Raw genomic sequence first — 17,082 nt, forward strand, 5'->3', positions numbered from 1 at the left:
CCCAGACCTTTCACGAACAGGAAACATTTGTTGCATCACAAAAAAACAACAACTATTAAGGTGGACTGCTAAGCAGCTAGAAACTCAAGCAACTGGTCTCCTCACTTCCCAGATGTTTACAGACCGTTGTCAAAGGAAGAGGGGATACTACACATGGTAAACAACACCTTTTTTGAGATGTGTTGTGCCATCAAATTACAAAATGAGCTAATATTTTTCTATGAAATGGTAAAATGTCCCAGTTTCAACATCTAATATGTTGGTTACGTTCTATTGTGAACAAAATATGGGTTGATGAGATTTGCAAATCATTGCATTCTGTTTTACTTATAACATGTGTAATTATTTAGGATATGTTTTTGATGTTTGGTCTATGGCTTTTGGTCTGCACAATATGACAAAATCAGCTGTAGCACTAAGTTTGCCATTTTGAGTTAAATGTCAAAGGTTTGACTGTTTAAAGATTGTACAGTTACTAGAATAGACTCATTGTCTACTTTCTGTTTCTGTGTGTGAAATCAGAGGAGCAATGCCTGTCAACAGTCACTTGACAGTGACACACACACACACAGTGGTGTGAATGACATGTCCCCGTCTAAGTGGCAGTAATGAACCCCATCACTTCTGAGCCATTGCACAGCTACTGGCAGTGACAGAGGACCCTCGTCACTGGGCTTTTGCCTACGGTTATGTCACCTAGTTAGACTGCGTCCTCTTGTCCCTCAGTGCCAGAGTCAGTAACCGGCCTGCTGGTATGGTCCATCACACTCTCCACCATTATCTAACTCACTGTAGTGGAGTCATTGGGTCATGGCACCTGCAGTCACTACCCCTGGCCCAGAAACACTTGCGTCAGTGCACCAAATTGTCAAACCTCTGAGCTATTATTATCGCCATTCCTCAGTGGGAAGTCGATACAGTTAAATTAGGACAGTTCAGTGTTTAATAAAGAAGAATGCACCCTGTGCTGTGAGTGGCTCCAACTACACAGCCTGCATACTGTGTACTCAGATTACCTAGTTTGTTCATGTTGTTCAGTCCAACAAGGATCTCAAAGGTGCAGTGTTAACAGATTGTGAGAGATGAAAATCTTTCAGAAAAGAAGAAATGTGTTCCAGATGGAACCTTTGACGTTTTTCCTGTGCTGGCTTTAGAAGAACTATAAATTTATTATTTCCTTGAAGAACAGTTCTGGTGCATAGATGTGCCCAGATGAATCATTAAAGGACATAAGAGGAAGTCTGTGAAAAGAAGTCTGTAAAGAAACATTTATTAGGTGAAATAAGGGTTTGTACAAAAGACCACTGAAGAACTATTAAAGGACAACTTCACTGATTTTGAACTTAGTAGTACATAGATGCCGTTAAAACTTTCTAATGGCTTTCCTATATCAAAATATCTTTCTACTTCTATTTGAAAACTACCTCCAGTTGACATAACTGGGAGGAACTTTACGTTCAGATTATGTCATCTTGTTGCTTACACTAGGGAGTTTGTAATCATGGTCAACCTGCTTTTCCAGAGCTCCCCCAGATGATTTCATCTGAACAACTTATGAAAATCTCCTCCGAGTCTGGAGGAGTTTTTCAGCTAGAGTTGAAGAGTGGTTCAATCCTCGGTTCCGGCTATATGCCGAAGTGTCTCTGGGCAAGACACTGAACCACTGCCCATTCCCCTCTCCAGCTTTGCAGTGCCGGTCCAAGCCCGGTAGAAATTGGGGAGGGTTGTGTCAGGAAGGGCATCCGGCATAAAAAAAAACTGTGTCAAATCAACATTTGGACAATGATCCACTGTGGTGACCCTGAACTCATGGGATAAGCCAAAAGGACAAAAAAAAGTTAACACTGAAAATTCACCTAAATTCATCCATCTTTTTTTTTTTGTCATTTGAATTCCTGAAAAATTTGATAAAGTTGCCTTTAAAAAGAGATAAAACCTATTATTGCGTATTTATTGCACTACTTTGCTCCAGACTGAAATATTTCTTTATTACAGGCATTTATTGTGCCCAGAAAATACTGACTTTGATGACCCCCTTCCTTCCTTTAGATTAAAACGTTGATGTTGTAAAGATTAATAACACTACAGACATTAAGATGTACTTTGTGCTAATTGGCAAATACTATAAAGCTAGACCGTGAAAACTGGTGGTGGTTAGCACTGCCACCTAACAGCTCAAAGGTCCTCAGTTTGCAGAGCATCCATGTTCTCCCTTTCCCTGTTGGGGTTTCCTCCAAGTACTCCGATATCCTCCTGCAGTCCAAAGACATGCATGTTAGGTTGATTGGTGACTCTAAATTGCATTTGAGTGTGAATGGCTGTCTCTCTATGGAATGTTCTCTGTGTTGGCCCTGAGATAGACTGGTGACCTGTCCAGAGTGATCCCCGGTTTTCACCCAATGGCGGCTGGGATAGGCTCCAGGACCTGAATTGGCTAAGTGGTTAAATATAATGGATGGATGGTGACAACTGTATATTACCTACTATAAACAGCAGCCTGCCAATATGGTGTTTGCAAACATATAAACATGCTGTTTAGTATGAAGCGCTGCAGTATCTAACTACAGTGTATGAGCATTAAAAAGTGGATGCTATAGTTCAAAGAGGGTATGTCATTTATTCCTATGGAAACATTAAACAACTTTGTGGCATATGAGACAAGTCAATTAGACTTTCTCAGAAACGGTTAGTTGAGATTACACAAGAAAAACTTCATTCTGAAGTACTTTAATAACTGTGTGCGGGAGAAGTATTTTTAGCCAGTTTGCAACATGTGATCTTGCAATACTGAGTTTGGTCACCAAGCCTACGTTGTCACACAACGCAACACTTTTCCAGGAGCCTTCAACGTCACATCTGAGCTAGTTTTTGTTCCTCTAAATGTTTGTCAGGCTTTCTAGGAAAATTAAGCATGTTCCTGAGTCAAATCAGCATTAATTACTTTACAGCAGTTGATATTAAAACTGAAACCTTCAACAAAGTTAGGCTGCTTCGGGAACACAGAAAATACTCTTAGGAAAAATGTCACCTTATCTATGTACACAAAAATTCACCAGATCAATAGCTTTCAGCTTGTCCCTTCAGGGGTCGCCACAGCGGACTGTGTTCCACGTGTTGATTTTTTAAACCATATGCCCTTCTTGCAAGCCTCCCATTTTCCTCCGGGCCTGGGACCGGCACCAGGGTGACCCTTGGTGGCTGGGCAGGGCCGGGCCTGGTGGGGTGGGATTCGAAACCATGGCCTTCTGCATCCCATCCCAATGCTAACGTCCTGGTTGCACCACTGCTCTGTAGAATTAGTCTCTATGTGCAAACCCTTAACAAGCTGATGGACCCATCTCCTGTGTCCATCTGTGCTGTTTAGTCAGGAAACATGTAGGGCAGGGTTTCCATTTTTTGGGAGACAGGTAAGCAAAGACTAAACAACAATTCCATTTTAGTTAACCTGCTAAATCTAATCTTGACATATCTCTGGATATGTAATTTTAATTTAGATCTAACAGCATATTCTGCTTTTTGTCCCACTTTTCCTCTCTTGGCCTTGTTTTTGGGCTCCTGTGACTATAGCTAACATGAGTTACATAGTAAAATAATTTTACTTGAAATTGGAAGTGAAACAACCGCCCTATTTTGACCTTTTTTTTGCCACATAATAACCCCACACCCCCATATCTCTTACAAAACTACCAAAAGCACATATGACAGTAACATACAGCTGCTTTTTGTAATCGGATTTTCATTGTAATTTAGTGAGTCATTTTATTCTGGGTAACTGCACCTGACTTACCTCAGATCAACTCTGATTCCTGCTCAGATGACTTTCCCCAAGTGTACTCTCAGAAACAGGAGTTTATTCGTGATAGGAAATTCCTCCTTACCCAAGAGGAACAGAACACAATGGAGAACATTGTGAAGAATCACAGGGTTTGTCTTAGAACAAGTGAAGTGGGAGCAGGAGGCAGTGAAGAGGAAGAGAACATGTCCTGGTTTTTTAATGTTGTCATTCTGCGTCATTTCTTGGTCAAAACATATAAATCACGAGTGTGTCATGAAACTATATAGACTCCTGCCCATTGCCGTGTCTCTTCTCTCCCTTTCATGTTCAGCTTTTCATCACACTACTCACCTGAGCTTATGCATGAAAATATTGATGGCAGCATTAGACACTTAGCTGTAATGTACAGATTCACATGAAAAATGAGTATGTGACTGAGTGACTGCAATCTAGTGAAAGACACAAATTGAGGGCAGAGCAGCTGTTAGCTCGGATTTCTCTTTCTGCGTCACACTCTGGCCCCTCAGGGGGAGCACAGCAGTTTGGAATTGACCTTTGCACTTTATTGTTAGGAGAGACACAGGTTAAAGTTGAGTTTGTTGCCAAGTTGTGTTTCTTACAGTGTCCCTTTGGAGGAAGTGAGTGCTAAATACTCACATCTTAGTGTCTGCCCTAATCCCTGTCTTCATGTCAGCAGAGATATTTTACTGCATAGTGGTGCCACTTTCTGATTTAGCACCATAAACTGTAGTTAATGGCTCTATTACTTGGTTGTTTACCAGTTACGTTATGAGCTAATATTTACAACTACTTTATTTGGCAGGTTGTCAAAAATCCTCCTCCAGCCTCCAGACACTTTGCAAACACTTAAATTCATCAAGTAGGTGCTGTAATGTTAGTCACCTATTAATAGGTCATAAAAGCTTCTGTTATAATCCTACACATAGGCAGTTGTCAATGTTAATAAGCTGTTTTATTTTGTAAAGGAAATCTTGTTGCTATGTCCTACAGCCATTTTCCTGAAGCTTAAACAGTCCATTTGAGAGATCTCCTAAGCAAATGATAGAACCAAAAAACACATTTTTGCTGGAGGGGGATTGTCCTCAAACCGACAACCCAAACGTTGTTCTCTTTAATTAATTATTAATTAAGTCATTGTAACTGCGAAATATTGTATTAGTTAATTGTTTATTAAACAATACTATAACTGGCTTATAAACTCTCCCACATAGCCCCGGTTTGTTGTTTGCTGTTTCAACATTTAGTTGAATTTATCATCAGGCTGTTTTATTTTGTACTCACATAAGCCCAACATCTCTTTTCAATTTATTGTGCGTGTCTCACATAATTGAATGAAGAAGGTCCAGCTAGTGTTGGTTGCTTTTTGGAGGGCTCAGTTGGGGTTTTTAGCAAATTACCAGGCAGCCAAAACCCTCAAACGAAGTCTCATTTAGTCAAGTGCTAATATGGACACTGACACACACTTGGTTTTCCCTGCTGTAACTGTTCCTTCTGTTCATAATGATCTTTTAAAAGATCTTTTCTCAATATGTTTTAGTGTAAATTACATCATATCTATGTTTTTCTACTATTTTAAACATTTTCCACACTGTAGCTTTAAAGACCCATCACATACATTAAACACAAATCAATGTGGGGATGATGTTAATCTGAGTTGGATAGAGCTTTATATCGGTTACAGCAGCCTGGACGGGCTAAAAGACATGTTTAATTGTAGCTCCAACTTTACCTTGCGTTGACCTGCAGGAGAAAAACACTGACTACTAAGAAGGTGGAAAAGGCCGAGCACACAGAAACCAGCATTGTTACTTCATTTGAGGTTAAGCACACATCCACTAGATGCCAAAGTGATAACGATCTGCAAATGTGAAAATGATGGGTGGACACATTAATGGCGTTTTCTGCTACAATGCAGCAGTGTGCAGAGTGCACAGAGAATCTAAAGAAGAAGATTAGTGGGGCAGAGAACCACAAGTGTACAAGATCGCTGACACACAGACCTACACTTACACAAACACACAAACCAAGTAAAGCTTCTGAGAAGAGTTTGATGCTGATCTGCAGTGAAAGGCAGAGGTGGTGCATTAGATGGAGCACAGAGCTGCTGTGAGTCAGACTGTGCTGCCGTGTCAGCTCGTCCAGACAGACACTGCTCTTCAGGCTCTATGTAGGTGTCTCTCGGGGGACGGCCGGGCTTTTCTGTTTTGAAACCCAGAGTTCAGGCTGGTAGCTACTGCAGCTTTTCAATACTTCATGACATGCAAGTGGTGCCTGCCTGGTATTCATCTTTCCATCTGAGGGTCACAGTGCTTTGTTATGAAATGGTTTTAAACCACACCTCCATTAACAGATTATCGTTGGCCCTAATTTCAGAAGAGTTCATAACATGACATACATAATGGGCATTTTACTGTAATTCAAGCTCCGTTTTAACGTTTGTTCTGCATTTATGAATTTTTCTAGGTACAATCCTTCTCCACTATAAGTTCTATTTTATTTGTGATAGTTCTTTAGTAAAATCTCAGTGATTGCTACATGATTTATGGTTCCAGGTCATTTGGTTTGACAGTGATGAAAAAAACAACTGACTGGCAAATTCACTGACACATTCACAAAGTGAATGTGACAAAGTCGATGTAGCATAGTCAAGACTAAGCTACATTCACTGTAACATGTCATTTGCATGGAGGCTTTTTAAGCAGTGGGATACATTAGATAAAAGCTATTTAATACTGCTAAAACTAATACATGAAGCAGCTGTAGCTATCGTAGCAGTGTTGGTTTAACATATTAATTTCTTTTAAGTATCTGGGATAGCCAGATACTTTTTATTCTTTGTTGCATGTGCTGGTATGTGTTGCCTTTAAGGCTTTTATTTTGTTGAAAATAAAAAATGGGCTTTAAAGTAGTTCATTGTAAAGATTACTTAGTAAAAGTAAGAGTAATAAATATAAGTTAAAATATTTAGTTACAATTCATTGTTTTATCTTCTTACATAATGAGATGAGGCCATTTCCTGTTGGCAACGTCCTCTTGAGTAAAACATGGAGGACTTGAGGCTCATGCATGAGGCATGTGAATCCAGTTCCATCCACTGTAAAGTTTCCTGGATGCAATGTCTTTTCACCAAGTTGTTAATGAAGACTACAACTACAACTCTCTGTTCACTGATTCTGGTTTAACTTGGTGTTTAGTCACCAGTTCAACATACTGTGCAAGAACACTAAAAGGTGCCTTTCTAACATTATCCGTCCAGCAGTAGTAAGCAGTATTCTCAGTGAACCTGCGCCTACTGAAGTGCTCCAAAGTCTGTGTTATCAGTGACCTTGCTTACCACGGGCTGTAACTGTTAATGGTCTTTGCTTTCAAAGACACAAATGTGTAACATGAGCTCTGACGCATGAGCCTATATGGACCGTTTAGTGCGATAGCAAGAGTCACGTTTCACACGGCTGCCGTTACACAGAAGTTTCAGTCAGCTTACAGCAGCAGTAGGTGACCTATGCACATTTGGTTTGATGCAGAATATTTAAGGACAATTAGCTTTATGAAGTGTGCATAAATGTAAAAGTACTTGTTGTTGTGAAAGTGCAGGAGGAGTTGCTAGGTGTGTATATGTGTGTGTGTCAGATGATGGAAGAGATGCATATTGTTGTTCTGACTCAGGAGCTTTTCCATTTTGGGAGCCCCCGTCCTTCCATCTGTTTTTTTCATCTCTTACGTCAATGCCTCCACACTGTCGCTGAGTGAAAGGGTTTTCCCGCTCAATGCCTCTTGAGAGCTGCTGCCAGCTCTGCTTCATTATTGCAGGCCCTGCATTTTTACAGGCCACTGACTTTCAGCAGAAGCTGGAGAGAATACCTCAGTGGAAAAAGTAAATAGACTTCCTGAATAATCCCCTAACTTGCTTGTCTCCTTTGTTAGAGCCTCTGGCTCTTACCAAACAGGTGTTTGTTCAGGGAAATTGTATAATAACTGCTATTTTTTCACTCATTGAAAAGGCAAAATTAACATCATATCATGACGTCAACAGGATGTGTTCTCACTTCCTTTGAAAAGAGCTTGCTCTTGTGATTTGACCAGAAGGCCATTTGCTCATGCTATAACAAACGAGACTGCAAATTGCTGATATAATTGAGCAGCGAACTTCCAAAGAACAGGCAAATAGCATGAAAGGATCTGAGTACGTGACATAGAACTGCTGCAAATAAAAAAAGGTGATTAATTACCTCGACAAATTCAACGAAGCCTCATGAATGTGACACTGAAACTAAATATTGCTTCTTGTCTCAAACAATCATGTCTTCTAATGCCGACCCATGGCCCCATACTCAACCCATTTTCCTGCCCTCAGTCCGGTTGTGCAAACACACATGACCCACTTAGAGAAACTCACACACTCTATGTTTTGTGCGCACACACACACACGCACACAAGCACACACACACACACACACACGCACACACACACACAAGCTCTCTACAATCTACTATATCTGCTCAGAGAAATGAAAGTCAGTCTTGTAAACATCTTGCAGACCGCTGACTTCACTGTGGAGCTGACGTCAGTGCAGGTTGATGACTACATGCATCCACTGCAGCCTGAGGAGGTGACAGACAGACAGACGGGCAGACAGATGGGCAGACAGAAAGGTGACACAGATAAACAAACAAGCTGCATCCAGACGAGGAGCCGGTCAGAGCACAGAAGAGAGTGTGAGATAGCTGTTTTGTTACATATGTGTGTGGGTGTTTATATTGGAGCAGGCTGACGTCCATTGTCATGTTATTGTTAATGGGAGCCAATAAAGTACAAAACACAAGATTTTTTATTATTATTTCTTTTGTCCTTTCGGCTTATCCCATGAGTTCAGGGTCTCCACAGCAGATCATTGTCCGCATGTTGATTTGGCACCGTTTTTTTTTTTTTTTTCCTTTTTTTTCCCCAAAGGGTTGTTGGGATGTTGGGGGTTCAGTGATGCCCAGAGACATTTCTACACACACCTGGGACCGGGGATCAAACCACTGTGAACCATGTGGTCCGTGGACAACTACCTTTACTCTGATACTGACCTTAGCCTACACTTTGCCTGCTTTTGGTGCCTTCACTACCAGCCTTCCTGTTTATGAACCTCACTGAACTACTGGAAGTAAAGAGATGTTACCGGCTTGTTTGTTGGGTCCAAACCTAAGAACAGGCTCATCAGGATTTGTCCTCTGTCTGAACTGTGATATCATATATTGTATACCTGGAAACCAATGATCCGACACCTACTTTACACTGTGAATGACCAGTTCTGAGGTGAGAGAGGCCTGGCATAGTACTTGTCTCAGTTTGCAGTTTTAATAATGAACAAATAAATGCAAACGTGAACATCTTCTTGGGGTGACTACTGATTTTTCCACGATACCTTGATTTTTACAGCCACACTGAACAACATCACACCTTCTGCTACATTTGAATGATTGAGGCACAGTAGTTTTTCAGGCTAAATGCTAATGTCAGCCTGTTAACACAGAGGTACAATGTTTAACATGTTCAACATGTTAGTTAAGCTTGTCAGTTTGTTGATTGGAAGGCCATTAGTGTAAGTCATGAACCAAAGTACTGAACTAGTGCCAAGCATTAAGGGAACTCATGATACCCACCTGCAGCATGTGATCAAGTACTATCTCTGGTGTCACAAGTCAAGCCTAACAGGAGCTGGAGGCTCAGGAGCCAGGCACACTGACGCACCAACCATCTGACTCGAGTCCTCCAAGTTTCCACACAGGCACAACTTCTGACACTCCAGTGTCATGATACCACCACACGGTGCAAGGAGGCGGTCTGACTTTCTCGGTGATCATTGTTCCTGTAAAGATCAATGATTTCTCTTGCACATATTGTCCTTACAGTGGAAGATGAAACACTGAAGTGAGAGATTTTACAAGGGTTTTACTGAGCAGCATAGAAAAGCAGCGAATCACATGACATAGACCCAGTTTGTGAGGACACTGGGGAAAAGACACAAATACACCACAGCTACTTTGGCTGTACACTTTTAGCCTTGTTTTTCAAATATTTTTACATATTTTGCATTTGCATAATGCAGGCACAGTATATGTTGTTTATATTAAATACATTTTAAGACCTAAGACATCTGCTGATGCCTGCACTATTATATCAAATGGAAATATTGGTGATTAGTGTAACTTTTCATAAATTTCCCCTAAATTCCACGTCAAATTGTGGTTTTTAGTAGAAGTTAGAGCTAGTAAAACTTAATCTTGTTTTTTGGTCTGTGCCACAGGCTAAAAGGATATGTGTCTGGGATCAGTTAGTTGTTGGTTTGGGTTGTACGGCATCACAGGATCTGGCAGTATTAAAAACAAATGCACCTTATTTGCTCTTTAATTTAAAAAAAAAAGAGAGAGAGTAACTGTGCTTTCAATGTCCTGAGAGCTTGAAACATGAGAAGAGTGAAGAAAAAATAAATAATCTAAGTTTGTATGTTAGTGACTGGTTTAAAGAGACTAAATCATCACACGGTTTCTTGTTGAACTCAGTATGAGTGCAGGAATGTAATGCCTGTAATGGAATGCACACACAGACGCCAAAGCCTGCTGTACAACATTAACAGAGCCTGAAGTGCGTCATAGCTCTCACAGCTGACACTGTGTATGTGTGTGTGTGTGTTATGCTCTTCCTTTTAATCTCTCTCTACTGTAGAGCCACGCCAGTCTTATGTTGATGTATGAGCCAAATCAAAGTCCTCAGTGGTGTTGCCATATAGTGACAGGAACAATGTAGGCACTGAGCATTAACCTAATATGCAGCATGATTGCTATTTGAAAGATTACAGCTATGACTGGAGCGTTAGGGAGTGAAGGCAATTAATTATAGGGTGTTTTGGTTCCTCAGGCCTCATGTGAGACATAATAGTTTCTGTTGAGTTTGAAACTTGAGTGATTATAATATCATAACAACATTATAGTCATTTTAGAGAATATAATAATTCTTATAATGGATACAGTACAAGACTCAAGTGATTGTTTTGCACATTGTTTTTCAGTGGAAGCAACTATTTTAGGATTCAGTGCTCAAGCATGCTTTGACATATGAGGGGAGGAGCTGGGAATCAAACCACCCACCCTGTTTTGGGTGGATGATCTACTTTCCCACTAAGCCACATGCAGTGCCACAGAGAACGTTTTCAAACTTCTAATCAAACTCATTGAGTTTCACTTTTTAACACTTCATTTAGTTGCTGGATTGCTCTGCTTTTTAAAATCGATTTTTTTGTTGAAATATAATAATTTGATTCACTTTCTGATGTGGTATTACATTTGGTATTGAGCATAATAGAGTTTTAGTGGCATTTGTAATGACTACAATATTGAACTTTTATTGTAATCTATGCACATGGTTAATTTTAGAGAGAGATCGTGGTTTGGTTTAGAAAATGACTTTAGATTTAATATAATTATCTAAATTTAACCCTGCACCACAGTCTCCAGGTGTTTTTTTAAGGCCTGGATGCAAGGCAGGTCTCTGGTGTGACAGTTCTGTTCTTTGTATACCTGCCAACGCAACCAAACCATCACCTGGAGACCTTGTTCTTAATTATAGTTCTTACTCATTCACAACAAAACCCCCCGACATCTCTGCTATTACATCACAACTGAATAACAGTATAATAATATGTGCATTATTTATAGTAATACTTGTAGCCCTTAAGGAGACTGATATTGAAGTGCGCATGCACTTTATATCCCCAGACTCCTGCTGTAAAAAAAATACATCTTTTGTTTTAACGGAAAAAACTGGCAGCTGTGTTTGCCAGAATAATTCTGTATAAAACAACTGTACCACCGATAACAACTTTACCGGAAAATCTGTACATTTTACAGTTTAAAACTGTTGAAAAGTACAATTTAAACCTGTAAACCTAAGAGCAATTATCTGTTCTATTAACATGACCATGCCGTAAAAACTACAAATTCTAAGATTTACATGCAGCTGTCGCTTATTTTTCACCACGGCAGCGAGTTAACATTCACACAAAACTGCATTATGGTTAGAGAAAACAAATTCAGGCTAAAATTACGTTAAGAAACAACATCGGCTAGGTCTAGACAGTAAAACTTTAAGGCAAGGTTTAGTTAAATGGCTGCTAATTTAGCGCTTTTTTCCAAAGCACTTTACAATGTTACTTCTCATTCACCCATTCGCACACACACTCACCCACCAATGGCAATGGCTGCCATGCAAGTTGTTCACTAGACCCACCAGGAGCAACTTGGGGGTCAATTTCTTGCCCAAGGACACTTCAACACTTATAGCAAGGAGGGACCAAGAATCGAACAACTGAACCTGTGGTCTGTGGATGACTGCCTTACCCACTGAGGTATAGCTGCTACACTGTGCATACAGTTTTTCTTATAACAAACAAAATCATACATACAGTAAAAAGTCACACACATACTTCCTATGTGTATGTTGGTTCACTACTTTACTAAAATGTATTGTAATTTAAACATTTCATTAGTGTTTTTCCATTTACATTTATTTGATGTCATGATTTTACAGCAACACATTTCTTACAGTGTTCATATCTGCAACATGAAGACAAAACTGCAGCAGCATACCATTAACAGAGACACATTCACAATGAAAACCCAATTAAACAGTCATAAAAGTTAATAAATAAATTGGAAATTTTATGACATTTTCAATAGCCACTTAGTGGTGGAATAGCCAATGTGGAAATTCCCAATACAAATGTCATGGTCCACCGTCATAAGGCTGCACTTGCTAATTACAGGTATGGTTTTGTGGATTTAAATGTTTACTCAAAGGTAAATGTGGTCTGGATTAACAAATAAAGGAAAAACGCTTACGTCACTGAACGTTTCTCTTAAAGATCCGACAGACCAGTGGAAAACATTACAGTTTACTGATGTGACATTTTAATTTAACTTGTGATGCGAGGTTACTCCATAAAACTTCCAATTCACTCAAAAACCATGTGATTAACAATCAGTCAACAACAAAAGGGCAGTTTCCTGGCTTTTGTTTTCTACTTCCTCCTATGGTTCCATTAGCTCAGGTTTATTTATAAAGCTCAGAATCACAGAAAAATATAAGGAGGCCTAACGCTGTCAACACCTTCTGTGTATGTCTCTCAACTCAAGTTCAACTCAAGAGTTATTTATATATGTCAGTTAAAGAGCACACATGGAAATGCCCATTCACTTGTTACACTGATGCAGGAAAACAATTTGGATAGGTTTAGTAAAATGAATGTGGTTGGAGTTATGACAACACTACTTCATTGACATTAGGACCTTTGACATCACGATTACAATAAAACACAAATGTGATTAATATTGTGATCCAGTCATAGATAGAAAGTTCTTCTTTCTTACTGGAATCAAGCTCTAGCCGATGGTAGGAAAGTCCTGACTTTTCAGACCAATCCTTCCATGACATCAGCTTCCCTATCATGTACAATCTCACGTTTCTCCTTTGCCTGTGTCTTAATTGCTACAGCTCCTAGAGGCTGCCTATTACATGTCTCGCTTGTCAATATAACCTATTAGCACAATGACAGGTAGTCATTTTTATGAGTGGACATTCTCACTGTTTGATGCCGAGCAGTTGTTTAAAATCTTTTACTGTTTTAGTAAAATATAAAGTAACATGAAAATCAGTAAGAGTGAGCTACAACGGTGATGTTGCAGGCCTGATTTATAGTGGAGAGAATATAACTTTAAAGCTCCTTAAAGCTGAGGGGAAGTGTGGATTTAGTTGATAATTCTTTGTAGGTTGTAGGTAGCAATCATATTCTCAGTGTCATTTTATAAACTGTTTTTGTTAAAATATATACACACACTTAATAAACTATCAAGTTTAACTGCATGGAAAAAGTCAGATGAAGTGCTGTATTTGCAAATCATATAACACTAAATCGAAGTGATCTGAGTACAATGTAATTTCCTCTTAGTCTGTCACTTTAAAATGAACTCCTTTTGTTTTTTTTAAAGCAAACATTTTAAGTGTTTCTGTGGCTGCTGTTTTTCCCACATGGAAACTGATGCAGCAGCAGACTCTGTTTTGCAGAGTCCCGTCGTGCACTTCCGTAAGTTGTTTATTTACTTTGCTCCAAGCCTCCATGCGTTCCACAAATCCTCTGGTATTCATACTCGTTCTGCCAGAGAGCTTGATCATTGGCAGTGACGCATGTGTACAGTTTGTCACTCACGTACACACAATTAGGAGAGTGCTAATCTCACGGCAAGGGCAGAGATCCAAAAGTCTCTGCAGTGGCTTTCTGAGAATATTGCTGAGACTGTTTTTAGCTGCTTTGAATCACTTTGGGGATGAAATACGACAGTTGCTCCTCACACTGAAGTGCGTAATTTGTCCAGGCAAATCCCAAAATGCCTTACAGGTCCCTTGCTGCTCTCAGCTGTAGCTTGGGACTATTCCCTCTTACACTGTGGTGGAAATGAAAATATATGTAGTGCTGTACTTAAAGCACCAGATTAGAATAATTAAAAACGTTTTTTACTGTAAAACATCCTTTGTAAACACCAGAATCAACAACACGCAAACAAGGGTTGAGTAAAGTGTGATGCACATTGACATAGACCTAAGCTGTTTTCCCACAATTATTGAAATCACATAAATAATGTGTCTTCATTATCATGACAAGCTGTTTATTATCATTCCTGCTGCTTTTAAGAGAGATAAATGTACATTTATCTGCACAGGAAAATACTCCCTGAGTAATGCATTTTTTTTGTTACTTCACTTCATGTTGTGCTTTTAGTCAGCTATAGATAGCACTTAGTTCAGATTCAGATTTAACACACAAAACATATTAATTGTAAAGTATGGTTGAAGATTGAATACTTTACCTAAACCCACTCAGTTTCTAAACCTGTTTGTTAACAACTATAACTCCTGTATTGTATTCATTGTATTCACAGCAACCGAGTACTTCCTCCACCACTGTTTGTAATATTTCTGTCATTTTTTATCTTCTTTCTTCTGCTTCTCATCTTCTGTTAATGCAAACAGAAAGTCATTGAACATTGGGAGCTCAGGGACAAACTGCACTGCCCATGCTGATCAGTGTATTCCTCTCCCCTGGGTGACCCCGACAGAATTATCCCAACTCTCAAGCTCAGTTTACATACTGTTCACGAGTGCACAACAAACCTTGAGTTATAAACAGAATCACCTCCAAATATCTTTTACCGAGCCGTACACTGAATCCTCAAAAGACACTGACAAGGACAATTAAGCACTGTAAGTGCAAAGGGGAACATTGTCCCTGCAGTTTAATTATATAAGAAATCCTCAGTATAGTAACTCACTCCAACTGTAATTATGTCAATATGCCAGGTGTCAGTGTATGTGGACATTTAACTGCAGCCTATTGTAGTCACAGAAGTCAGTCACAGAGCTGAATTCTTCTCAGTCCTGTTTCTCACACTGGATCTTGTCTACCAAGACCAGAATATTTCATAGGAATAATTATTTATTTGTGAGGACCCACAAGGCTCACATTTAGGACCACTACACTTTGTATTAAGGCTACAATTACTATCACTGATTTTCAGTGTTATGTGAGCAACATCCAACAATTGTCCTTTTATTAATATATGTTTTTATTAATGAATGTGAATGTTTTTTTTAACTTTTTTATCTGTATATAAGGAACAGAAATGAAAGACCATCCTCACTTGATTTTGATCATTTTTCAGTTTATCTCTAGTTAAAAAGTAAAAAAAAGACTGCAACTATGCCTAAAAAGTACCAATAATTCCACTGCTTTCTATTGAGTTTCACATAAACTAAACCTTTTACAAAAACAATGAATATATCCTTTAGATAAAGTACATGTTGTGGTTTTCAGTTATTGGAAACATCATCCGAATTACCTTAATATTTATGTTTTTATTGTCTGAAATGTTTCTGCTTCTCTGTTTTTGTGCATTGTAAATGTAAATGTTCAGTGCTCTGTCAGTTTTCTGGTTTCTATTTACTGTCAACAATAAGCTGCCAAACACACACAATTATACAGTATGTAGAAACATCTATAAATCAGGTGGTCATACAGTGATGTTGAGTGCATGATACAAAAAGTTTGTTGGGTCACATCTACAGCAGGCAGCAGATGACTGATGTTTGTGTTTGTGGTGGGAGGACATCAAATGCACCACATTCCTGGCCCTCACAGGCACTTCCCCGAGGGTCATATCAAATTTCGAGCCATATGTTACATGTGAATGTGAGTAAATGTATTTAAGTCAGTGTAGTGGCCCCTTGGTGTAAATCTTTCTATATGGCAAGCACCATATCAACACATTTGTAAGTGCTGAACTGTCAGTTCTCCATTCGGTCCTTCAGAAATCTCTCGCTACTTTCTTCCTTTTCTCGTCTTACTAGAAATATTGAGTGAGCAGAGAGCAGCAGAGTTCACAGTTTCGCTTCTCCTTTTGCCGGTGTGTCACTTGACTCTCACATTGCTTTTCCTGTCAGATATCTGACACCTGTCTGTTCCCAGTTTTATGAATAATCGGCCAGCAGGAGGGTCATCCAATGCATCATCGCTCTGCATCACAATATTATCACACGGTGCCAATGCATCATCAGTGTGCTTCCTCATCAGTTAGTAGAACAGGATAAGTCATAATGGATTACTTTACTTTCTACTTCTTTACTGCCCTATACATTTGCCAGTTTTTACTCTTAACAAACAAACACTATATAATTAATTGGCATTTGGGAATAAAACATAATAAAAATGACCAGTCAGCCATGATATGATTATATGAATTTTTATGTATAAACACATGCTGCACCAGAGATAATATTGTGGAATCTGGTATAGTGGTAGATTTTTATGTATTCCTGTTCAGGTAATTTACCAGACCAAATCGCTGCTAGAGACATCCTGAATACTCCGACTACAGACACCTACAGAATTTACATATTTAACGACACGATGATCAAACTTATGTTTTTACTTTTGTGCTTATTATATGTTTGCTATGCATGACCAGATTATACAGTTTTTAGGAGGTGTGCAGTATTTTAACTGCATTTAGAATAAAAGAAAATACAAATTATGAACAACACAAGCAATGCTAAGCTATGGAGTTGGGGGGCGGTAAAAGACTGTCACATGATTAACAGGGTGTCAGTTGTATAATGTTCCATATTTGGAAATTTTTCTTTCGTATAAAATAAGTAAACATAAATTTAAATACATAAAGTGCATTCAGACAGTT

The sequence above is a fragment of the Channa argus genome, chromosome 9 (assembly GCF_033026475.1).
Source record: "Channa argus isolate prfri chromosome 9, Channa argus male v1.0, whole genome shotgun sequence".
Lineage (NCBI taxonomy): Eukaryota > Metazoa > Chordata > Actinopteri > Anabantiformes > Channidae > Channa > Channa argus.